Source organism: Bos mutus, chromosome 16 (genome assembly GCF_027580195.1).
Source record: "Bos mutus isolate GX-2022 chromosome 16, NWIPB_WYAK_1.1, whole genome shotgun sequence".
NCBI lineage: Eukaryota > Metazoa > Chordata > Mammalia > Artiodactyla > Bovidae > Bos > Bos mutus.
This window is the reverse complement of record NC_091632.1, coordinates 13,392,057-13,417,493: the sequence shown is the minus strand read 5'-3', so window position 1 is coordinate 13,417,493 and position 25,437 is coordinate 13,392,057. Positions and strand designations below refer to the sequence as shown.

At 42.4% G+C, this 25,437-nt stretch overlaps 1 protein-coding gene across 5 annotated transcripts in view; it reads right to left on the bottom strand.

Annotated features, from left to right (window-relative positions):
• HHAT (hedgehog acyltransferase) overlaps positions 1 to 25,437 on the bottom strand; it is a 365,640-nt gene that overhangs the window by 28,346 nt on the left and 311,857 nt on the right. The gene's annotated exons all lie outside the window — the stretch shown is intronic.

The window sequence follows — 25,437 nt, the reverse complement described above, 5'->3', positions numbered from 1 at the left end:
TAACGCATATATACAGAATCTAGAAAAACAGTACTGAAGAATTTACTTTCAGGGCAGCAATGGAGAAAAAGACAGAGAGAATAGACTTATGGACATGGGGAGAGGCGGAGATATATGGAGAGAGTAACGTGGACACTTACATAACCATATTTAAACAGATGCTGCTGCTGCTAAGTCACTTTAGTTGTGTCGGACTCTGTGCGACCCCATGGACTTCAGCCTACCAGGCTTCTCTGTCCATGGGATTCTCCAGGCAAGAACACTGCAGTGGGTTGCCATTTCCTTCTCCAATGCATGAAAGTGGAAAGTGAAAGTGAAGTCACTCAGTTGTGTCTGACTCTTAGCGATCCCATGGACTGCAGCCCACCAGGTTCCTCCATCCATGGGATTTTCCAGGCAACAGTACTGGAGTGGGGTGCCATTGCCTTCTCCCATTTAAACAGATAGCCAACTGGAATTTGCTGTATGGCTCAGGAAACACACACAGGGGCTCTGTATCAACCTAGAGGGGTGAGATGGGGAGGGAGATGGGAGGGAGGGTCAAAAGGGAGGGGATATATGTATACCTACAGCTGTGGATTCCTAGTCTGAGCCCAATAAAATTGACTGTTTCTTCTTCAAAACAGGCACACACACACACACAACATTTGAAAAAAAAAAAAAATACTGGAGTGGGTTGCCATGCCCTCCTCCATGGAGTCTTTCTGACCCAGGGATCGAACCTGTGTCTCTTAAGTCTCCTGCAATGGCAGGCGGCTTCTTTACCACTAGCACCACCTGGGAAACTGTATCTAGCATCAATTCCAATTACTTAAACCCTCCTCACCACTTGACAGTTAGGTCTTCCTTTGGTCCTGAGCCAGTCACAATGGATGGGAGCCAGGATTATGTAAATTAGCCTCATACACGCTATGCAATGGGTCCTGGTGTGAGCACTCTGTCTGGGCTGTTGTAAGACTTCCATCTCCTTCTCACTCCACCAGCTCCTTCTCTGGGTTTCCTTTACTGCCAACCAAGCCCTGGCCTAGAGGTTACCAAGTGGCCAAGTCTGGGTGCTTGCTTTATTACTGTGGCAGCTGGGTGTGTGCGTTCCTCTCTAAGATGGTCCAGGACGGATCATTAAGCTTGTTTTACTCCTCAATTCTGAGCAATTTCTACTGGAATGGAGGAGGAAGAGGGGAGGATGAATGGACTCCTTCCTCTTTCCTGTTCTTGTCCATATCTCTCCAGCACCAGGAGGCCATCGCGGCTCCAAACCCCAGCTTCTACCGACACTGTCACCTCAGCAGCATCTGTCTCCCTGAAGGTCTAAGAACCAGCCACAGCATCACCTGGTCTGAGGTCCAAGCATAAGCCAGAGGGCAACCCTCCGAGATCTGAACGGCCTCCAGGCGCCTCTTCTCTGAGCTCCCACAGTGCAGAGATCCCACCTCTCCCTTTGTAATTCCCCAGCCAGAGGCTTAGTAGCCACTTCCTATGGTGGCTAATATCTGGGTTATTCCAGGGTCCCTTTTGGCTCTTTTAGTCTTCTAATACTTGTGTAACTCTCTGTATTAAATCCCTCTGTTTGAAATATCAGGCATGATCTCTATTTTCCTGACTAGACCTTGATGCTGTGCCTCACTTAACTCCCACTTTTAGTCCCGAGCAGATGAGTGCTCCCTGTGTAGCAGGAAGACTAGGGAAGGAGAAAGAATAATCGTGTGAGCCTGGAGAGATTGAATGAGGTAGACTGCCATGCACAGAGGAGGGACCCAGGATTCTGGGGGCTCGCCCTTTAAAGAGAATCAGCTGTAGAGTTCTCACCCAAGTGCCATTTCTCCCACAGTCAGTCTCGATCTGTTTTTGTCTTTTTCTGACTGCTCCGGGCTCCATTCTGAGCTAGGTCTTCTCTTTCCTCAGAGATGAGACTGTATAGCTCTCAACAATTAAATAGGGCTTCTCAAGACAACATTTAATCAGTAATATTTCTTATAGTGAATTCTCTTCTCTTTCTCCTTCTGTATTTATAATATGAGAATATGTTGTTGTTGTTTAAAACAATAATTTTGGCCCACCTGGACGAACTAGAGAAGGAGAGTGCTATGAAGCAAGTAAGTTAATAAAGCACTGGTCTGCCTAGTGATCACGTACCTCCAGCTCACCTTCTTCATCACCTTATTAAGAAGAGAAGGATTTGACGGCTTATCTTGCCTAAATTAGTAGCTATACAGGGATATCCAGTTGATCTAGAAAAGATCAAAATGCCTTTTGTCCAGAAATAAAAGCAAAAATAAACAAACAGGAACTAATCAAACTTAAAAGCTTTTCACAGCAAAGGAAACCATCAACCAAACGAAAAGACAACCTTTGGAATGGGAGGAAATATTTGCAAATGATACAATAGACAAGGGTTTAATAATATCCAAGATATACATACACTTCATACAACTCAATATCAAAAACTAAGCAACCCAATCTAAAAATGAACAGAAGACCTAAACAGACATTTCTTCAAAGAAGGCATACAGATGGTCAATAGGCACATGAAAGGCTGTTCAACATCAAGAATATCAACACAGAGAAACGCAAATCAAAACTACCATGAGCTATCCCCTCACACCTATCAGAGTGGCCATCATTAAAAAGTCTACACATGATAAATACTGGAGAGAGTATGGAGAAAAGAGAACTTTTCTACACTGTTAGTGAAAATGTTAATGCAACCACTGTGGACAACAGTGGTTCAGACTGTAAAGAATCTGCCTGCAATGCAGGAGACCCAGGTTTGATCCTTGGGTTGGGAAGATCCCTGGAAAGACTGGCAGACTACAGTCCATGGGGTCACAAAGAGTCAGACATGACTGAGCATGCGCGCACGTTCACTGCAGCACTACTCAATAACCAACACATGGAAGCAACCTGAATGTCCACCTGCAGATGAATGCATAAAAAAAGATGGGACACACACAAACACAATGGAATACTACTCAGCCACAGAAAAAAATGAAATAATGCCACTGACAGCAACATGGATGGACCTAGAGATTATCATTCTAAGTGAAATTTAAGTCAGAGGAAGGTGATTATCATACGACATCACTTATATGTGGAACCTAAAATATGACACAGTTCAGTCAGTTCAGTTCAGTTGCTCAGTTGTGTCTGACTCTTTGCGACCCCATGAACCGCAGCACGCCAGGCCTCCCTGTCCATCACCAACTCCCGGAGTCCACCCAAACCCATCTCCATTGAGTCGGTGATGCCATCCAACCATCTCATCCTCTGTCGTCCCCTTCTCCTCCTGCCCCCATTCCTCCCAGCATCAGAGTCTTTTCCAATGAGTCAGCTCTTTGCATCACGTGGCCAAAGTATTGGAGTTTCAGCTTCAACATCAGCCCTTCCAATGAACACCCAGGACTGATCTGCTTTAGGATGGACTGGTTGGATCTCCTTGCAGTCCAAGGGACTCTCAAGAGTCTTCTCCATCACCACGGTTCAAAAGCATCAATTCTTCTGTGCTCAGCTTTCTTTACAGTCCAACTCTCACATCCATCCCAACTCTCACATCCATACATGACTACTGGCAAAACCATAGCCTTGACTAGATGGACCTTTGTTGACAAAGTAATGTCTCTGCTTTTTAATATGCTGTCTAGGTTGGTCATAACTTTCCTTCCAAGGAGTAAGTGTTTTTTAATTTCATGGCTGCAATCACCATCTGCAGTGACTCTGGAGCCCAGAAAAATTAAGTCAGCCATGGTTTCCACTGTTTCCCCATCTGTTTGCCATGAAGTGATGGGACCAGATGCCATGATCTTAGTTTTCTGAATGTTGAGCTTTAAGCCAACTTTTTCACTCTCCTCTTTCACTTTCATCAAGAGACTCTTTAGTTCTTCTTCACTTTCTGCCATAAGGGTGGTGTCATCTGCATATCTGAGGTTATTGATATTTCTCCCGGCAATCTTGATTCCAGCTTGTGCTCTCTCCAGCCCAGCATTTCTCATGATGTACTCTGCCTAGAAGTTAAATAAGTAGGGTGACAATATACAGCCTTGACGTACTCCTTTTCCTATTTGGAACCAGTCTGTTGTTCCATGTTCAGTTCTAACTGTTGCTTCCTGACCTGCATGCAGGTTTCTCAAAAGTCAGGTCAGGTGGTCTGGTATTCCCATCTCTTTCAGAATTTTCCACAGTTTATGTGATCCACACAGTCAAAGGCTTTGGCATAGTCAATAAAGCAGAAATATGATACAAATGAACTTATTTACAAAACAGAAACAGACTCACAGGTACAGAAAACAAACCTATGGTTACCAAAGGGAAAGCGGATGGGTGAGGGATAAATTAGGAGTTTGGGATTAGCAGATACAAACTCCTATATATAAAATAGATAAACAAGGTTCTACTGTAGAGCACAAGGAACTATATTCATTATCCTGTAATAAACCGTAATGGAAAAGAATATGAAAAAGAATAACTGAACCAGTTTGCTATATACCAGAAACTAACAACAACACTGTAAATCACCTATACTTGAATAAAGTTTTTTAAAAACCACAACAAAGTATCACCTCACACCTGTTGGAATGGCCGTCATCAAAATGCCTACAAATCATAAATGCTGGAGAGGGCGGGGAGGAAAGGGAACCCTCCCCTACACTGTTGGTGGGAAGGCAAACTGGTGCAGCCACTACGGAAAACAGTATGGAGGTTCCTCAAAAACTAAAAATAGAGCTGCCATGCAATCAGGAATCCCACTACTGGGCATATGTGTGAAAAAGACAAAAACTCTAATTTGAAAAGATATGTGCACCCCACTGTTCATAGCAGCACTGTGTACAGTAGCTGGCACAGGGAAACAACCCAAGCACCCAACCACAGTTTAAGAATATGTGATATATATATCATATCTCACATATATATATATATATGTGTGTGTGCCACATTTTATATGTGTGTATGTGTGTGTATGTATATCTTTATAATGTGATATATATAATGGAATATTACTCAGCCATAAAAAGAATGAAATATTGCCATTTTCAGCGACATGGATGGACCTAGAGACTATCACACTAAATGAAGTCACACAAGGAAAAGCAAATATCGTATATCATTTAGAAAGTGAAAGTGCATGTCGCTCAGTCGTGTCCAACCCTTTGTGATCCCATACCGTCCATGGAATTCTCCAGGCCAGAATACCTGAGTGGGTAGCCTTTCCCTTCTCCAGGGGATCTTCCCAACCCAGGGATTGAACCTGGGTCTCCTGCTCTGCAGGTGGATTCTTTACCAGCTGAGCCACAAGGGAAGCAATATCACTTAGATGTGGAATCTAAAAAATAATACAAATGAATCTATATACAAAACAGAGATTCACAGATGGAGAAAACTTATGGTTACTAAAGTGGAAGGGGAGGTAAGGGGAATAAATCAGGAGTTGAGGATTAAGAAACTATCATACATAAAATGGACAAGCAACAAGGATTTACGCTATAGCAAAGGGAACTACATTCAATAGCTTGCAGTCACCCACACTGGTGACCATAGATAATCTGTAAAAAATATGTATATACATAACTGAATCACTTTTCTGAATACCTGAAACTAACACAATTCTGTAAATCAACTAATTTTCAAATACAAAATTGCCCTTTTCCCAAAAACTTCCAAACATTCTGAAAAGAGAGTTGTAGCTGAATCCCCTTACATGTGTTCACACCTGGCTAAATCCCAAAGGTACAAACAAAAAGCCTTTGTATTATCTTTGTCCTTTTAAGAAAAAATAATCAGACTGTGCTCTCCTCTCTGTTAGAGCCAAGAATGCACCTGTTTAATAGAATCTTTAAAAATAAATTTTAAAATGGCCTCTCTACTTCCGTCCTCTCTAGGACGAGAAACCACAAAGCAGAGAGGAGTAACGTTACCTACAGCCATGGCTGGGCCAGTTTCGGGAGCCAGAACTCTCAGCCCCAGAAAAGGGCCCTGCCCTGGGACTCAGGAATCCTGACTTCCACCTCATGTTAGCTATATATACTAACTTCTCTGCACCGCCTGTATTCTTTAAAACCAGAATCATACTCGCAAGATCATGATGAGTTTCCATTCATTCAGTAGGATGCCTGAAGACAGCAAAATTCTGGCAAGAATGTACTTAACACATCTCAAAACTCTAAAGTTCAAACAGGTTTCCTTATGCCTAAAACTTGCCATTGAACAAGCCCCTGTCTGGCTTGAAGAGATATGGAGCCACAAACCCTGAATGTACTCTGCCTGAATAAACATTTTGCTATTTTGTTGTTTCAAATCCCAAACTTGCTGCTGCTATTTAAACCTGTCATCCCATCAGCCTTGCTGTTTGTCAACAGCACGATTGATTCCTGGAGCACCAACCTGGATCCCTCTGCCCAACATTTTGACGTGCTGCCTTCCCATTTACCATAAGCCAGACAAGCTGGCTGACATCTACACGTGACTGACCTCCACGCGGCCACTGCCTGAGACAATTTCAGGCACAGGGTGGGCCGTGTGGATGGCTCCAAGCAGCCCAGCTTCATAAATGGAAAAATACTGCGCTCCCTGCATCCCACGGTCTGAGGGTCATCTTTGTACAGAAAAGTCTACCACGGCCATGGCAGGGTCTGCCTCCAGGGACACCAATCACTGCTGGATTCAGTGCAGCCGGCACTGTGCTGCAGCTGCCTCGGTCTGACCAACACAGACCTATCTAGGTTACTCTTTGGGATCTGATATGTATTCATGGCTTGTTTTGTGAACTCCTTTCTAACCATGCTATGCTTAGACTCCTGGAAATGAGTCTACGTTCCTAAGACCATTTAGTCATGGGGGAAAAGGGATGCCTGTGGATGCTGAGAAGGCACCCAGAATGGGTTTCAAATGCTATCTGAAGACAGCCAGGTGTCTAAGGATAATCCTCATGTCTTATGTACTGGAGTTGAATATACAGCCAAAAATATGCTAATATCCCTTGTGCCCTCCTCAAGTATTTACGTGGCTGAGGCCAAGATGATACAGTTGGGCTTATTCCAAGGATCTGTATTACTGGAAGCTGTTTTCGTATACCCCAACTGGGTTATTTAACCCAAAATTCAATGGTGGTAGATGCCTGCGAATGAATAAATTATAAAATCCTTATGCTGGGAATGGTCTTGTTTTTAAAAGGCTTGATTCTGGTGTCATTTTAATTGAACCACAAATTCCCTGAACATTTCTGCATGCAGGCATGTTAATTCGAACATTTATATTACAACCAGTTTTTGCATTTTGCATAATGTACTTTCAGACCTCTGTGCCATTTAACAATTAATCTTGCATTTTGTATTAAGACACGTGCAATACATACAACCACTAATTTCTCTATAGAACAAATATATTCTCCCTTGGAGGAAAAAAAATAAAAACTGCTGGAGAATGAATGCTCCTGGTGGCATGCATATCAATCAGCTTGCGTGGCTTTACACATAATGCATATGGATTTAGGGTCTTGGGATAATAACCCGATAGCACTGAATAAGCAGAATGGATATTGAGGGCAAAACTGAAGACCTTTATCGATGAGTAATGAACCCAGAGGAGTGAAATGACAGCAGAAACAAACAAATGGGGGGAACATTTTCCCCACCCCCACCAAGTAGACATCCAGGGGAGAAAGGGCCTGAGTCATAAATGCACAGCTTCAACTCTCCTCAGCCAAACGTATGCTGACTATTCATGACAGTCCTCTGAGGATCAGCACAGCAGCATGCAATTTGCTTGAATGTTTTTATCTGTGGTTGCCCCACAGAGCACCACCAACCCTCTGCAAAAGTGGTTCAGGGGCTGAGAAATCTTGATGCCACACATGCACCAAGAAGGTAAGAAGAGTTTTATTACTCACACTATGAGGACTTCTGGGGGAGAGCAGGCCCCCTAGCCATTGTGCAACTGCCTAAACAAAGGGAAGGACAGGCGACTTTGGCTTCCACTGGGCCTCCCAGATGCTGCTAGCAGTAAAGAACTTGGCTGCCAATGCAGGAGACATAAGAGACACAGGTTCGATCCCCGGGTCGGGAAGATTCCCCTGGAGGAGGGCGTGGCAGCCCACTCCAGTATTCTTGCCTGGAGAATCCCATGGACAGAGGAGCCTGGCAGGCTACAGTCCATAGCGTCTCTAAGAGTCAGACACGACTGAAGTGACTCAGCACGCACGCACATGGCTGGGGCAGGGCTAGGGTTGGATAGCAGCTGGGTTTGAACTTGCGACCAGCACCCAGGGAAGGAGAGTCTGTTTTCTTGTTGGTTTGCCCAGAGATGGGACACAAGGGGATGAAGAAGTGTGGGGCTTGAATTGTGTTAGCAGTTAAACACCAAAAATGGAGCCAGAGTATTTATTACAATCTTCCTACCTAGACCTGTCATTTAGGGATTTAAAACCCTACTCTGAAAGTTACCTACTGTGTGACTCAACCTCCTTAAACTCTCTCATCAGTAAAAGTTGTATAACATTTACAATAAATGATGTCACACATATCAAAGCAAACTGGCCCAGTGCCTGCATATAACAGATGCTCAATAATTGTTTCTGAATCTCAATCTGGAAATTTGAGGGAAGAAAAATCTGTTCCTTTACAGAATACTATCTCTACCTTTAGTTTGTGTTCTTATGAAAACCAGAGTGAGTCCACCAGCTCTACTGAAGATTCCTGAAACTATTTACCAGACTCTTTGGACGGCAAGGAGATCAAATCAGTCAATCCTGAAGGAAATCAATCCTGAATATTCACTGGAAGGACTGATGCTGAAGCTCCAATACTTTGGCCACCTGACAGGAAGAACTGACTCATTGGCAAAGACCCTGATGCTGGGAAAGACTGAAGGCAGGAAGAGAAAGGGGGGACAGAGGATGAGATGGTTGGATGGCATCACCAACTCAATAGACATGAGTTTGAGCAAATTCCAAGAGATAGTGAAGGACAGGGAAGGCCAGTGTGCTTCAGTCCCTGGGATCACAAAGAGTTGGACATGACTTAGAGAATGAACAACAAAAAACTGGGATAAGAGGTGAGAAAAGGTGAGTAGAAGGGGCTCTAAGGTTGGTGGTAGTGAAAGGGTCAGTGCAGAGGGTGATGCCCCCAAGAAGTTTCACAGAACACATTTGTCTAAGCATCTCTGCTGGTCAGAGTGACAGGCAGGCGTCTAGGTAAGACAAAGTACACCTTACCCGGTGGGGTGGGTGAAGACAGGAAATGGTGTTATAGGTTGAACGGCAGCCCTCCAAAAGACACGTTTAAGTCTTAATCCCCACTGTCTCAGAATATGGCCTTATTTAGAAATGCAGTCTTTGCAGAGTAATCCAAGTCAATTTGTAATCAAGTTAAGATGAGGTCATAGTTCACTGGAGTGGGTGCTAAATCCAGTATGACTGATGTTCTTATAAAAAGAAGAAAAAGAGACACCAGGACAGATGGACAGTCAGGGAGCCTGCCGTGTGACGACAGACACAGAGATTACCGTGATGCACCGCCAGATAACAGGGATTGCCAGCCACCACCAGAAACAGACGAGGAAGGATTCTCCCCAGGGTCTCAGAGGAGCATGGCCCAGCTGACACCCTCATTTCAGACTTCTGGCTCCGAGAACTGTGAGAGAATAAATTCTGTTGTTTAAGCCAACCTGTGTGTGGTACTCTGTTACACCAGCTCTAGGGACCTATTGATAATACGATAGAGAAAAAAAATCACCTGTTACTTTCACTTTTTTCCTTCTTTGAAGATTTGAACATGTAATTTTACTCAAGATTGGGACAACTGGGGATGCTTTCACAATGATGACCCAATGACCTTTATATAGTGTCAATTACCCTATAATTCCTCAAAAATATTTTAAATATAAATGAGAAGATGTTTTATATAAAGTATCTAGGATTTTGGCTTATACTAATTTTTATATGCCATGGTTAATAGTATAAAAAACTCATATATAGAAGATAAATGGTGAATTTCTGCAAGATCTGTGAGCAAAGACAAAATGTTAACAATGATTATTTCTGGGCTAGTGGAAACTGTCAGATTTCATTTTCTTGGGCTCCAAAATCATTGTTGGATGGTGACTGCAGCCATGAAATTAAAAGATGCTTGCTTCTTGGAAGAAAAGCTATAACAAATCTAGACAGCATATTAAAAAGCAGAGACATCACTTTGCTGATAAAGGTCCATCTAGTTGAAACTATGGTTTTTCCAGTAGTCATGTATGAATGTGAGAGTTGAACCATAAAGAAGGCTGAGTGCCAAAGAATTGATGCTTTCAAACTGTGGTGCTGGAGAAGACTCCTGAGTCTCTTTGACTGCAAAGAGATCCAACCAGTTAATCCTGAAGGAAATCAACCCCGAATATTCATTGGAAGGACTGATGCTGAAGCTCCAATACTTTGGCCACCTGCTGTGAAGAGCCAACTCATTGGAAAAGACCCTGAAGCTGGGAACGACTGAGGGAAAGAGGAGAAGGGGATGACAGAGGATGAGATGGTTGGATGGCATCACTGACTCAATGGACATGAGTTTGAACAAAGTCAGGGAGATAGTGAAGGACAGGGAAGCCTGGTGTGTTGCAGTTCATGGGGTCCCAAAGAGTTGGACACGACTTGCCAAATCAACAACAACAATGAGATTACAGGTAATTTTTCTTTTTTTGTAACTTTTAAAATTTCCTCATTGTAATAAAAATGTATTTCCAAAAGGAACATACTTTACTTCCCAGAGATATTATCATTTTCATAAAAGTAAAAAAAGTTAAGATTCAGTGCCTTGTCTTTATGGGTTTTTGTTTTGACTTCTAATCCTGGGGCTTGGGGGTGTGTTCGTAGCCTGCTGATTAGGCCTGAAAGGACTGGATTAGGGCATGCAGTGGCAGGAACATCCTTGAGAAACTGGAAAAAATGAACTTATTCTGCCAACACAAGAAGCTCAGACCAGAGAGTGTGAGGGTAATCTTCTATGAATTTATATAATAACATGGATAGTCTTCTCATTCTCAGGAGTTTTCACAAACAAGCCTTCAAGTCCAGCTGCTTGTAAGTGTCTTTGCAACAAAAATCAAACATATTTAGTAAGAGTAAATGGAGAACTGATGTTCTGCAATGACCACATAAACTTACTTACTGCCTCTGTCTTCTGCTACTTACTAAAATTATATTATCGGCAACAAGACTTAGAAAACTTTGTTAAGTAAGACACTGCAGTCTTGGCCCAAGAAACAAACCATTGGACATCTGATTTATGACAAAGACTGCACTGCACATCAGTGGGGAAATGATCTTTTCCATCACTGTTGCTGGGTCAATTAGATATTCACACAGAAAAAAATATGCATCCCTATCTCATATCATACACAAAAATTAATTCTAAATGGAGATCTAAATGGGAAAAGTAAAAAAGTACAAGTTCTAGAAGACAATATAAAGTGATATCTTAATGATCTTTAGGTAAACAAACATTCCTAAATGAGGACACAGAAACCACTAACAATGAAGGAAAATACTGGTAAACAGGACTTAATGAAAATTAAAAACTTCTGTTCATCAGAAAACATCATTAAAAGGGTAAAATACGAAAGCTCTAGATGGGGAGAACATATCTGCAATACATAAAACCAACAAGAGACTCTCAACATGGAGCATTTAAAGAATGCTTACAAATCAAGGGGGAAAAGGAAACTGACTCCATTTTTTAAAAATAGCCAGACTTCTAATGGTATTTCACAAAAGAGAATATACAAGTGGTCAGTAAACATTTGCAAAGATACTTACACTTTAGTCATCAGGGAAATGCAAGTACATTCAGGATGAAATAACACACACACACACACAACACACACACAGTAGAAGAGCTAAAATCAAGAAGATGGACAACTCCAAGTTTTGAAGAGGATATAGAATCACTAGAATCACTTGTGTATATTGGCTAAAGAATACATTGGTACAACAACATTAGAAAACTGGTGACTTCTACTGAAACTGATCACATACATATCTTCCTAAGACCCACCAGTTTCACTCCTGGGTTTGTACCCAACAGAAATATGCACATATGTGTAGTAACAGATCTGTACAAGATTTTTCACAGCAACATTATTTGTAATAGCCTCAAACTAAAAACAATCTTAAAACTCCATCAACAGGATACTACATGAGGAGATACGTGAATTGTGGTATATTCATACAATGAAATATTATACATCGATGAAAGTGAAAAAACTATTGCTATACATAATGATATCGATGAATCTCTCAAACATAATGTTAAAAGAAGACAAAAAAGAGAAATGCAGTCAGATCTGTTCAAACATGATATATGTGGTCCTAAAAATCACCACACTATGCAAAATCATGCAATTAACATCATAGGGCCTAAGGAAAAAAAAAACAAAGGGGCATAACACTCAAAAGCCTTGCCAGTAACACACAAAAGACAAAAAGAAAAAGACATTTAATCAAAGTAACATGGTTTTACATATGTAAAATGGTTAAGAACTGTGTTGATTCCTGGGTTGGAAAGATCCCTTGGAGTAGGAAATGGCAACCCACCCCAGTGCTCTAGCCTGGGAAATCCCATGGACAGAGACTGGTGGGCTACAGTCCCTGGGGTCACAAATAGTCAGACACAACTGACTGACTGAGCGCACACGAACACACATACACACACAAATGTTAAAACAAACAGTACTTCGGGTTTACAAAGATCTTAAGTTTGCTTATGGAAGCAGGTGTCAGAGGGGTTGCAACTTGCCAGTTATCACCAAGTTGGGGAAGGAGGGTCATCTGACATTGGATGGAGTGTTGCAATAGTAGACAGGGTAGCTGGTGTGGCTCGTAACAAGCTAAACGAACTGAGGTGGCTGTTAGAGCTGAGGTGTGTGCGTGTTGTATATTCCTACTGGGCTCAGCTCAGCTGGGTGCGGTTTTCGGCATTCACCTAGAGTTTCTTGAGGACAACGCTGTGCATAAGCACACTAAATTGCATTATGCTCAAATTGTTCCCTAATGTATCAGTCAGGATGGAAATTTGCATTCCCAAAACAAGCATTATAGCAGAACTGATAGTATCTTATTCTTCTATTTAAATAAGGGTCAAACACAAGCAAAATTAATCAGCGACATCACACATCAGGATGTTGTTTACCATAGAGCGGCCTGTGACTAGGAGGGGTCACAAGGAAAAACTTCTAGAACACGAGGTATTGGCTAAACAGGTATGTTCAGTTTATAAAAATTCATCCTGCTTTAGTGTATGCTTAAGATTAATGCACTTTAATTTACGTATGTTATAGTTTTAAATAAACATTCAAGAAAACTTTATAAATTGAAAGACAAAATCTACCACTTTTAGGAAGGCTTCCTGGGCTTTTAGGGTAAGTACTGAAATTTTCCTGCCCCACTGGATAGACATCCATCTCCTCACAAAACACACTAGGGTACATGAACCATTGATACTCATGTCACATTTATATAGTTCTTTTCAGGCAGTGTTCAGTGGTTTATATGCATACCATGAAGAATAACAAAGTAGGATTCCTAAATTATCAACTCCAGACAGATACTTGAGCAGAAACACCAGCATTTTCTTAGCAATGTGATGTTGTGAAACTAGCACTGAAGAAGGAGTTAGATGACATGGGTTCGAGTCTCAGCTCTGCCATTTTCTAGCTCAATGGGTTTGGCAAGTTACTTCATCTAAGTTCTAGTTTTCTCACCCACTGAATAAGCATAATAATTCAATCTGTATTACAGGACTGGATGCAAATGGCAGTGCTTTGCAACATGTAAAGAGAGATACATACATAAGATCTCAACACAGTATTTTCTCTCTTGTATATAACTGAAATTTAGCTTAAGCCTCCTCTTTCCTTGTTGGTGTACATCAACAATGTTGTAGACACCAAAATTCCAAATAACAAAGGGTGGCTGGCATTAGCCTTGATTTTTAACAACAGCTCTGTATGGAATGAGGGGCTTCACAAAGGCATTTTGATGGTGATGATAATGAGGGATCTCATGCGCTGATGGATTAATGTCTTCATCAGGAAAACACATGTCCACACAGCATTTGGAGGTATGTGCAGATCCAGAGGCATTGTAAAGCTTCACGCCCACCATGTAGGAGTCAATACTCACTTATCTGTGTTTAGAGAGAAAAGTTTTCATTATAGCTAACATTGCCCCCATTCCATTCCCCCTGACCCCAGTTCATCCTCTCCCTAAGGCCCATCCCCCACCATCCTGTCTCCTAAATTTTGAGTTTGTTTTTCCTATCAAATCAAGCAAATTGAAGAGGGTACAAAAATCTGATATCTAAAAAATATGTCTCTAAATACAGATGCTGATTATTTGAATACGTTTGTTTGGATTGTCCACATCACTGGATATGTGAATGTCTCCTAGAGCTGCTGGGTTGTTAACTCCTTCCAGAATCTCCAAGCTCACTATAAATTCTACCCACTAAACTCAGTGGGAGAGGGTCACACACAGAATAATGTTTGCTGCTTCTCAGCCATAGTGCAACTCTTCCAGGCTTGAAGAGGAGGACACTGGAAGGGAAACTAGAAATTTCCCATATTGCTAACCAATGCGGGTATTAACAGGTCAAATGCTGACAGTATTTTAAGGGGGACATAAACAGCATTTCCTTTAGAATCATTAGGAGTGTTCACTAAGATAAAAATACATATTTGGGGTGCTACCCTAAACCTACTGAATCAGAATCTCTTACAGAAATCTTGGGGTCATGCATAATAAGCTGGTCAGGTGGTTCTGATGGGCAATGATGTTCTGAAACAACTGTGCCAGAGCTGGGCAAGAGAGAGGCTGACATCACACTGATAACGATGACACAAGGGGAGCAATCTCATTAAGAAAGCTGTGTTAGACCAGGTCAACCTTGAAATCACTCCGCATTGTGTTAATAATGAGAAGTGCAGCAACCGGCGTCAAACCTGCACTGAGCCACAGACAGGAGGCAGGAGAGAATGTCATATCTATTTAACACCGAGTAGTCACAGCAAATAAACAAAGCCAGAAAATGTCCTGCACACCAGTCTGAGGACTTTTCAGAAGGTGAGATGTGACCCACGTTTCCTACCATTTCAACATGTCCCTGGCTACATATCAGTCTCTACACTTTCCCTATATCCATGCATCCATCTGTTTGCCAGATGGATTGATAAAGAGTTATTTCCTCTGGAGAGCTTGGAAAAGTCACCTTATGCTAGGCAGTTGCAAAGCATAAGGACACCAGAAATACCAAACTAACATGAAAGTCAGGGACGAGAATGATTCCTGGACTTGAGCAGATGACCGATGAATCTTTTTTATTTTTTTGGATTTACAGAGTGAGCGAGGAAGGAGAAATCAGATAGGGTGGGATAAGAGGGTGGAAGAAAAGGTAGATAGGTAAATGCGTGAACTGATAAAGGGAGGATGGATGGACAGACAGAGGTTAGATGGATGAGCTGACAGATGTCTGGAGGAAAAGATAGGAGAACCGTGTCAGATCAACTACCTTTTATCTCTAAACTATTTTTAACAGGCTTATTGAAACAGAACTGAAATACCACACAATTCACCCATGTAAAGTATATATATATATTAATAATTCAATGGTTGTTCATATACTCATAGGAATCACCACAATCAATTACAGAACATTTCATCACCCCACAAAAGGAACCCCAAGCTCATTAGCCATCACCCTCCAAACTCCAATCCTCCTAGCCCTAACATATTTTTGTCTCCGTAGATTTGCTTATGCTGAGCATTTCATATAAATGAAATCATACAATATGTGGTCCTTAATGACTGGCTTCTTTCACTTATAATAAAGTTTTCAAGATTCACCTATGTCATAGTATGAATCAGTACTCCCTTCCTTTTTATTGCTGAATAATAGTCCACTGTATGGATACTGTTGTTGTTTAATCACTAAGTCATGTCTGACTCTTTGTGACCCTATGGACTGTGGCCCACCAGGCTCCTCTGTCCATGGTATTCTCCAGGCAAGAATACTGGAGTGGGTTGCCATTCCCTTCTCCAGGGGATCTTCCCGACCCAGGGATCGAACCCATGTCTCCTGCATTGGCAGCCAGATTCTTTACCAGTGAGTCACCTGGAGAGCCCTCCACTGTATGGATATACCACATCTTATTTATCTGTTCATCAATAGACATACAGGCTGTTTTTACTTTTTTGGCTATTGTCAATAATTTGCTATGAGCATTCATGTACAAAGTTTTTGGTGTGGGTATATACCTAGGATTAAATAGCTGAGCCATATGGTTATTCTATGTTTAACTTTTTAAAGTCCTACTTATTATTTTTAAAATTTTTACTTACTTTTATTTTTTGGCTGCACTGTGTGGTACGTAGGCTCTTAGTTCCCCAACTAGGGACTGAACCCACACCCCCTGCAGTAGAAGCACAGAATCTTAACTGCTGGACCGCTAGGGAAGTCCCCATGCTGAACCTTTTGAAGAACTGCCAGACTATACTCCAGAGCATTTGTTTTCTGCTTTATATTCCCACAGGCAGTGTATGAGGGTTTGGATATTTCTACATCCTCTCCAACACTTATTTTCCATTTTTTATCTGTTATTACAGCCATATTAGTGGTATCTCAGTGTGGTTTTAATTTGCATTTTACTGATGGTTAATGATTTTGAATATCTTGTCATGTGCTTGTTGGGTGTTTGAATATCTTCTTTGGATAAATGTCTAATCACCTTTGTCATTTTTAAATTGCTATATGTCATTTTACTATTGAGTTACAATAATTCTTTATATATTCTTGACATAAATTATCAGATATATGGTTTGCAAATTTTTCTCATATTTTGGTTGCATTTTCACTCTCTTGATGTCCTTTCAATCACAAAAATTTTTTATTTTGATGATGTCCAATTGATCTATTTTTTTCTTCTGTTGCTTGTGTTTTTGGTGTCATATCAAAGAGACCATTGGCTAATCCAAGGTCACAAAGATTGATCCCTATACTTTCTTGCAAGAGTTTTATAGTTTTTGCTCTTACAATTTAGGTCTTTGATGCATTTTGAGTTAATTTTTATATACGGGATGAGGTAAGAGTCCAACTACATTCTTTTGCATGTGGATATTCTCCAAAATATTTTTGATAGAAGAATAAGGGGCCATGTGAGCAGAACGATGTTAATAATTTTACCAATATTACTTCAGGAGCAAAGGTAAAGAAACAGAGGGAAAATGTGTACTGGCCATTCTTTCTCCAAAATTCAGAAATGAATCTATGTGAGCTACAAAAGGGCTTTCCTGGTGGCTCAGCTGGTACAGAATCCACCTGCAATGCGGGAGACCTGGATTCGATTTCTGGGTTGGGAAGATCCCCTGGAGAAGTGAAAGGCTACCCACTCCAGTATTCTGGCCTGAAGAATTTCATGGACTGTATAGTCCATAGGGTCAGAGAGAGTCGGACACAACTGAACGGCTTTCACTTACAACCAGGAGGAACTACAAAAACAGTGGATAGACATCGAGTATTTCTGTCCTTGACTCAGGGGCCAAAACTATTAAACTGCACAAATATGAAGACTTAGTGACTCCCTAAAATCTTCTGTGGGAGAATTCTGAAGGTCCCTTCCGTCTCTCCTGTCCTCTGACACCAGGAGCCCTTGTCACTCATCACGTGGCTGGCCCTCCTGATCCTAGTACTGCTTTCCTCCAAATCCGTCCCCACATTACCTCTTTCAGAATCTTTCAGAAATGAGATCTGTGCCACTCTCTGGCCCAAGTCTTCCTGGGACCCAACCCTATTTGCAGCCTATTAAGGATGAAGCCCACGCTCCACGGCATGGCAGGCATGGCCTTCATTACCTTGCTTTCCAGCTACCTTCCTGGTGTTCCCTGGTGCAATCAGCCTATTCCCTGACATCAAGCTTCTCATCCTCTCCTGCTGTGATCCTAAGATGCTTGCAGTTTCCCGGATGTGCAATATTATGCTTCTATGCCTTTGGGTAAACTGTGCCGATCCCCCAAGTCTGATACTTACTCATCCCGTTAAGCCCAACTCTGTCACCTCCTCCATGGTGAATTTCTCACCCAGAAGATAAAGTTAACCATTCGCCTCTCTGTCTCCAAAGCAGTCTTTCCCTAAGCACTATGTCCCAAAGCACTGTGAAATATTTTGCCATAGTTGGTTTTCACTGTATCCCAAGCATCCAGCACAAAGACCAGAAGGAATACAGGAAGGCCCTTTCCTTAAAGTAATTTTCTCTGTTAAAAAACAAAACAAAACAAAACAAAACACCTTAGCCTAGGGACTTCCCTACTAGTCCAGTGGTTAAGATTCCATGCTCCCAGTGCAGGGGACCTGGGTTCGATCTCTAGAACCCAGGTGCTGCAAGTGAGAGCATGGATGATGCAATGAAAGATCCCATGTGCTGCAACTAAAGACCAGGCACAGCCAAAATTTAAAAAAAAATTAATTTAAAAAATAAAAATGATTTTAGCCTTATCCAGACTCATCTGCCCACTGTGCCTCTTTTTCCTGAATCAAATAGACAGAGACTCTTTTTATACATCTTATTTTCTTGCTATGCACTTTTGCTTCATTTAGTACGATCCTCCCCAGGATAGCACTTTTTTTTTTTACAGCAAGGCAAAAAGTAGGACCCATCCCCTCCAGCCACCTTGTTGAGGCAGCCATGAAGAAAAGTAATCAAGAGGCAAGCTTCAAGGATGAGAAAGTAAGTGATAGGTAACTGCGGACACAAACAGAATGATAAAACTGGAGCAGAAAACCATTTTATTATAAGTTTTCTGGTTTCTTCTAGCTCAGGAAACAATGACTTTCTGAGGAAAGACATGGCTCCAAAGACAGGTCTGTGTGGCCGCCATTTGACTGTATCTGTTATTTGAAAGTCAGCCAAGTAATAGCACTCATTACATCATCTGACATCTTTTTGGTCGTCTGTGACTGACAGCCCTCAGGATACAAAAAACAAATGGCTCAAAATCCTTCTCATATAGGAAACCCAACTTGGAACCAAGACAAATGAGGATGGTGCCGTTCACCCAATGTGGAGACAAACGTTGCAGAAAGGTAAATCCGGTTTATCAAGCAAAATTCCATGTTTTCATGTCGTCATAAACCGGGTGGCTTGGCCTCCTCCAAGCAAGCCAGGGACATCTTTCTAATAATCTCTGGGAAGAGCGCTATATCCCCTAGCTCAACCCTCAGTTACTTGCTTTCTGCTCCCCCTAAAAGTCAAAGTTATAGGTAACTCCCTTTGGTATATACCCTTGGCCCTGGAAGTCTTTTAACAGTGTGCATGTATGTTAAGTCACTTCAGACTCTTGGCGACCCCATGGACTGTAGCCCGCCAGGCTCCTCTGTCCATGGGATCCTCTAGACGAGAATACTGGAGTGGGTTGCCATGCCCTCCTCCAGGGCATCTTCCCAAACCAGGGATCAAACCCGCATCTCTTACATCTCCTGCATTGGCAGGTGGGTTCTTGACCATTAGGGCCACCCGGGAAGCCCTTTCTAACCCTGGGAAGCCCTTTCTAACAGCAAAGGAACACAATCACCATTTAAAACAGAATATTCGATTTCCCTTTTATTTTACGGATAATCTTCTCAGTGTTTTTTTTTTTTTCCTCCAAGGTCACATGAAAATGCCACCAGAAAAATAAATAAAAGTCCTGAGACGTGCTGCCGAGAGACCTAAATAGGGCTAAAATTAGCAGCTGCCTCCTTCTCTGGGCAAGAGCTGGCAGCAGCTGGACTGTGACAATACCCAGAGGAGAACAGCGGGGAGCAGAGAGGCGCTGCGGTCATGCTGCTAGGCTGGCACCGGGGGACAGAGGCTTCGAGCCTGGGGCTGGCTGGATGCCAGGCAGCTCCTGAGCAGAGCATCGGCCCTGCCCGCCTGCTCCCTGTACAGGGAGATGTAGACTTCCAGACCGGTTATCTCTACCTGCTGCTTCCTGTACCAGCAACGCCATGGGTTGCAGACTTCCATATATATATCTTTTTGGAGGCACAATTCAATCCATAGCACCTCCTTTGCCATGCTCTTCTAAGTAGGTTCCCTTGTAAAGAAAACTCTACAGCAGCAGGAAATATGGCTGGGGGTGGGGTGGGGTAGGGGCAGCTGGGAGGCTGCAGGAATCCGTCACAGGGTCACCGCAGAGAAAAATGGTCCAGATACGACTCAAATGCCTGTCGGCAGGAAGCTCTAACTCTCACACAATCCTGTGTGGAACCACACAGCTGCTCCCCAAACAGGATTCTGCTTTTTTTCTACCTTTAAGACAGTGATAAGGTTTTCTTCATAGTTTTCATTCTCATTTACTGAATATTCAGGGGAATACTTGACTGCTTTACTTACACTCCAGGGAGAGGACCGCAGTGCCCAACAGAATTCCTTAGGCCAGGGAAAGTTCGCCCGGATAGATTCCACTTTCTGATCTTTACTGCAAAGAAAAGAACCACAACCAGCCCACGCTGCTGCCTTCTGCTGCATTTCCAGCACCGCACAACATAATACATCATGATCACAGGCTCTTCCAGCAACCATTCCCGAGACTGTTTGGTTTCTTTGGTAATCCAGACAGCACGCCCAGACAAAACCATCCTCTCCCTCTTGCTTTCTTGGTCTGAGCAAGGATAACGAGAAACAAAGGGCAAGCTAGTGCAATGCCTGAGTGAGCCAGAAAGAGGCAAAACCAACACCCTGAGGGCTGGGGCCAGGAGAGCCAGAGGCCTTCACCACCCAAGCAGGTCAGGGCGAAACTACAGCAGTCCCTCCTTACACGCAGGAGACGTGTTCCAAGACCCCGGAGGATGCCCAAAACTGCAGATAGTACTAAACCTCGTGGATGCTCTTTTCCCCTATGCATACACACCTGTGATAAAGTTAAATTTACAAAGTAGGCACTTAATTTACAGTAAGAGATAAATACCAGCTGATAATAAAATACAGCAATTGTTAACAGTATACTGTAATAAACAGCTTCCCCTTGTGGCTCAGCTGGTAAAGAATCAGCCTGCAATGTGGAGGACCTGGGTTCGATCCCTGGGTTGGGAAGATCCCCTGGAGAAGGGAAAGGCTACCCCCTCCAGTATTCTGGCCTGGAGAATTCCATGGACTGTATAGTCCATGGGGTTGCAAAGAGTTGGACACGACTGAGCGACTTTCATGTTCACTCACTGCAATAAAAGTATGTGCATATGGTCTCTCTCTCTCTCAAAATATCTTATTGTAAAATTTAATGTTTTCCCCATCTTAATTAAGCATCTGTAATGTACCATGGCTATAGCTTCTGTAGTTTGTCGTGCAACAGCAAAACTAGCATGAATTTCTTGTTCCTTCTCCATAATTTCACATGTAGAAATTTCATTCTTACTGTAGCTCTTCGCATCTCAGCATATGATTTTTTTTTCCCCTATTAAGTCAAAACCGTCCACCTTTTCACTTAAAGCACTTACTGCTTTCTCCTTGGCATAACTAAATTGCCAGCATCACTACTCTTGCGCTTCAGAACCAGTATTAAGTAAAAGGAGGGTTACTTGAACAGAGCACTGTAACACAGAGAGCTGACCTGGGGACAGCTAAGTGATTAGTAGGGACAAGCTCTGCCAAGGGATGATTCATGTCCCGGGTGGGACGGAGCATGGCGGCAAGAGACATCACCACACTAACTCCAAACAGCGTGCAATGTAAAACAAGAATAGCTCATTTCTGGAATTTTCCATTTAATATTTTCAGATCACAGTTGCCAACAGGCAACTGAGGAAAGTGAAACCAAGGATAAGGGGGGACGGCTTTACTTGCAGAGAGATGCAGACCAGCTAGGGGCCACCCATCTAGGGCTCAGGGGGCTGGTCTATCAGCTCCAGAAGCTGGAGGTCTGGTCTCTTCCCCCACCCCCACACTGATAACTATCAGGAACAGAACAAGCCAGGCACCCGGGACTTTGTCTCCAACAGTGACACTCGGGGATGTTCTGTGATGAAAACGGGGTCTCCTGTTATAGCTTAGGCCTCACAGAGAGGCCACAGTGGTACAATGTAAAGCTATGGGATTTAGAGTCAAAGGCTTCTGACTCACCTGGTTCCTCAGCTTCTGAGCTGCGTAACTATGACCAAGTTTCCTGACCTCTCTGAGCCTCAGTTATTAGTAATACTGGAATGATGTCTGCCTAAGCTATCTCCCAGGGGGTTGCAGAAAAACCAACTGAACTAGTGCCCTGGAAATTACTTAACAAACAGTAAAGAACTAAAATAGTAATAATGGACACTACTAAGAACCATTAAATCATACTGAGTCAGAGAACTCAGGAAACTCTAAATAGCCTAGGCATCTATGCAAAGGAAAGCAAAGGAAAACTTGGTTAGTAGCTGGGGCTCTGGCCCCACACCCTATGTGGACTCCAGACTGAACCACTGGGAAGCTTCTTTAAGTCAGATCAGCTTGAATGTCTCAATGTCCCAGACTTTAACAGTATGAACCCCTCCCTATCTGTCTCACACACACACACGTCACCGATTATTTCACAGAAAGACACAGAACTCCCAGGCCCACTCCTGCCCTTCCCCAACCAAAACAACCAAAGGGTCCAAGTGACCACATAGGAGGCAGAGAAAGTCTCTGCAGGGAGAAGAGGGAGAGAATCTGGAAAGAGGCCAGGGGAGAGATGACAAATTGGGATCATTTAAATGACCATGCTCCTGTGGCAGCTTTTCTGTGCCTCTTATTAATTGCTTAATAAGCAATTAAGATAGATTGCAAACCATGGTCAGTCACAGTCCTTCCCGCCTACTTGTGTCAACACCCTTCACAATCTGATTTCGCAGTTCTTCCTATGAGGAGATGAAATCTATTTCCTCTCTCCTTGAGTCTGGGCTAGTATACCACACACTTTGGCCAAAGGATGCAGCAAGACTGATTATGGTTCTGAGCCTGAAAAGCTCTGCACGCTGTCTGCCCCCTCTCTTGAACCACTATGACTGCCGCATGAACAGGCCAGGACAGGTCTGCTGAAGGGTCAGAAATCAACACAGAGAAGACCTGACTCAGCCAGTTCATCCCAGCGAAGGCCCTAGAGACATGACAGCCCAGCTAAGATCAGCAAACCCAATGCAACGACAGTTGACCCACAGATGGATTCATGCAGCTATCCTAGATAAGCCAGACTCCAGCTGGAAGAGATCTGTGCATTACATAAACGCTTGTTCTTTTAAGCCACTAAGTTTTGGGGTGGTTTTGTTACGTAGCAGTGGCTAACTGATACATGCTAACCTCAACCACTGTCTAGCTCATATTAACACTTCTTTTCCTTTGGGCTTGAATAAAGATGATGAGGTAGGACTCAAAGGACAAAGTGACCTTCTTTCCCTTTAGAGCAGCAGCCTTCAAACTGCGAATGCATACAATAACATGGAAAACTTTGGAAGAATGAATTTCCAGATCCTAAAAATTAATCTGAGGCTAAGTTTCTCCTTGCCCTTCTCCTCCTTCTCTCCCTCTCAGTCTCACACACACAGACACATGGCTTTCATCTCACTTTACAAAAAAAAAAAAAAACACAAAAAACAAGGAGAAGCTTCTTCCCCATTCTTCTTATTCAGGATATTGCTCTAGGATGTAAAACCCTTAAGGGAATCAGTACAACACTTTGAGAAACTATTTGACCACCTCTACGAAAGCTGAATATATGCACACCCACTGACATGGCAGTCCCTCTCCAGTAAAAACCCAGCAAAAATGCACACAGATCTTCACCACGTCATATATATGACAGTCCATAGGACCTTACTGCTATCATGTTCAACAACAGTAAAATGGATAAATTGTAGCACGTTCACACAATGAAACACTTTATAGTAGTAACAAGCAGGGGAAAAAATCTATAACCACAGTCCAAAATATGGATGAATCTCTCAACATGATATTGAGCAAAAAAAAAAGAGACAAAAAAGAATACATATTATGTAATCCCCTCTCCTTGTAGAATCACATAATATATGTGTATGTGCATTAAACAAACAAACCAGCTACTCAAGAAAGCTATGCATTTAGATGTCAGAATAAGGCAAGGCAGTAACTGGCAGGGGTCATGAGAAGCATCCTTTAGACGCTGGATATACGTGTGTGTTTGCCTAGAGAAAATTCTCAAGATATTAGCACTTTGCTAGGCTGTATAGAAATGACAAGCCACTCCAGTGTTCTTGCCTGGAGAATCCCAGGGACTGGGGAGCCTGGTGGGCTGCCGTCTCTGGGGTCGCACAGAGTCAGACATGACTGAAGCGACTTAGCAGCAGCAGCAGCAGCTATATTTTAAATCAAAAGCTTTACAATAGTGGAACAAACTAAAGCAACAATTAGATAATTCCTTTAATCAAATAACCATAAATCCCTACTTCATCCATTTCAAGAGAAATTTTACTTTTCATGTTTAATAGTTATCAAAAGTATCACCTTTGAGTTACGTATTAATAAGAACTGTAATGACAACTCAACCCAGGAGAAAAATGTTCCTATTTCTAGCCTTATGGTGACAGAAAACCAAACAAAATCAATGCTGCAGAGAAGTATGATAGTTGAATAAGAAAATAACTGAGACAAGACAAAATTGTACCAAAGAAATTAAACAGAAATATGATATCAAGGAAATACTGTGAAAGAAGGGCTTGCTCATTTATATTTTTAAAAGGATGATGGTCAGTATTAAATCACTAAGTTATTTATAATTTATATTATCTAGAGCTATCAGTTTTGCATTTAAACATCAGCATTTATAATGTGACAAAAATTAGGTCTTTTATAATTATTTAAATTTACAATAGAAAAAGTTAGGTGCCTACTTTAAAAGTCACAGCAGGGTATGTAGCTCCTCAAAGTTACTTTATTACGATGAATATAAGCAAAAAAAAATTATACCAAAAAGTGATTCAGTATAAAACAGTCTCCCCGTATACCCTTCCCTTAAGGACCTGTACCCCTTCATGGACCACTGCCTTGTTCTGGCGAAGGGGCTTGTGCAACTCAGTGAAGGTGTGACCCAGGCTGTGCAGGGCCACTGATGATGGGCAGGTCATGGTGGAGAGTTCTGACAAAATGTGATCCACCAGAGGAGGGACTGGCAAACCAGTCCAGATTACTTGCCCTGAGAACCCGTGAACTGTATAAAGAGGCAAAAAATATGTGACACCAAAAGCTGAGTTCCCCAGATCAGAAGGTGTCCAATATGCAGCTGGGGAAGAGCAAAGGACAGATACTAATGGCTCCAGAAAGGAGGAAGCAGCTGGGTCAAAGTAGGAGCGGTGTTCGGTTGTGGATGTGTCTGGTGATGAAAGTAAAATCCAATGCTGTAAACAACAGTATTGCATAGGAACCTGGAATGTCAGCTCCATGGATCAAGGTAAACTGGACATG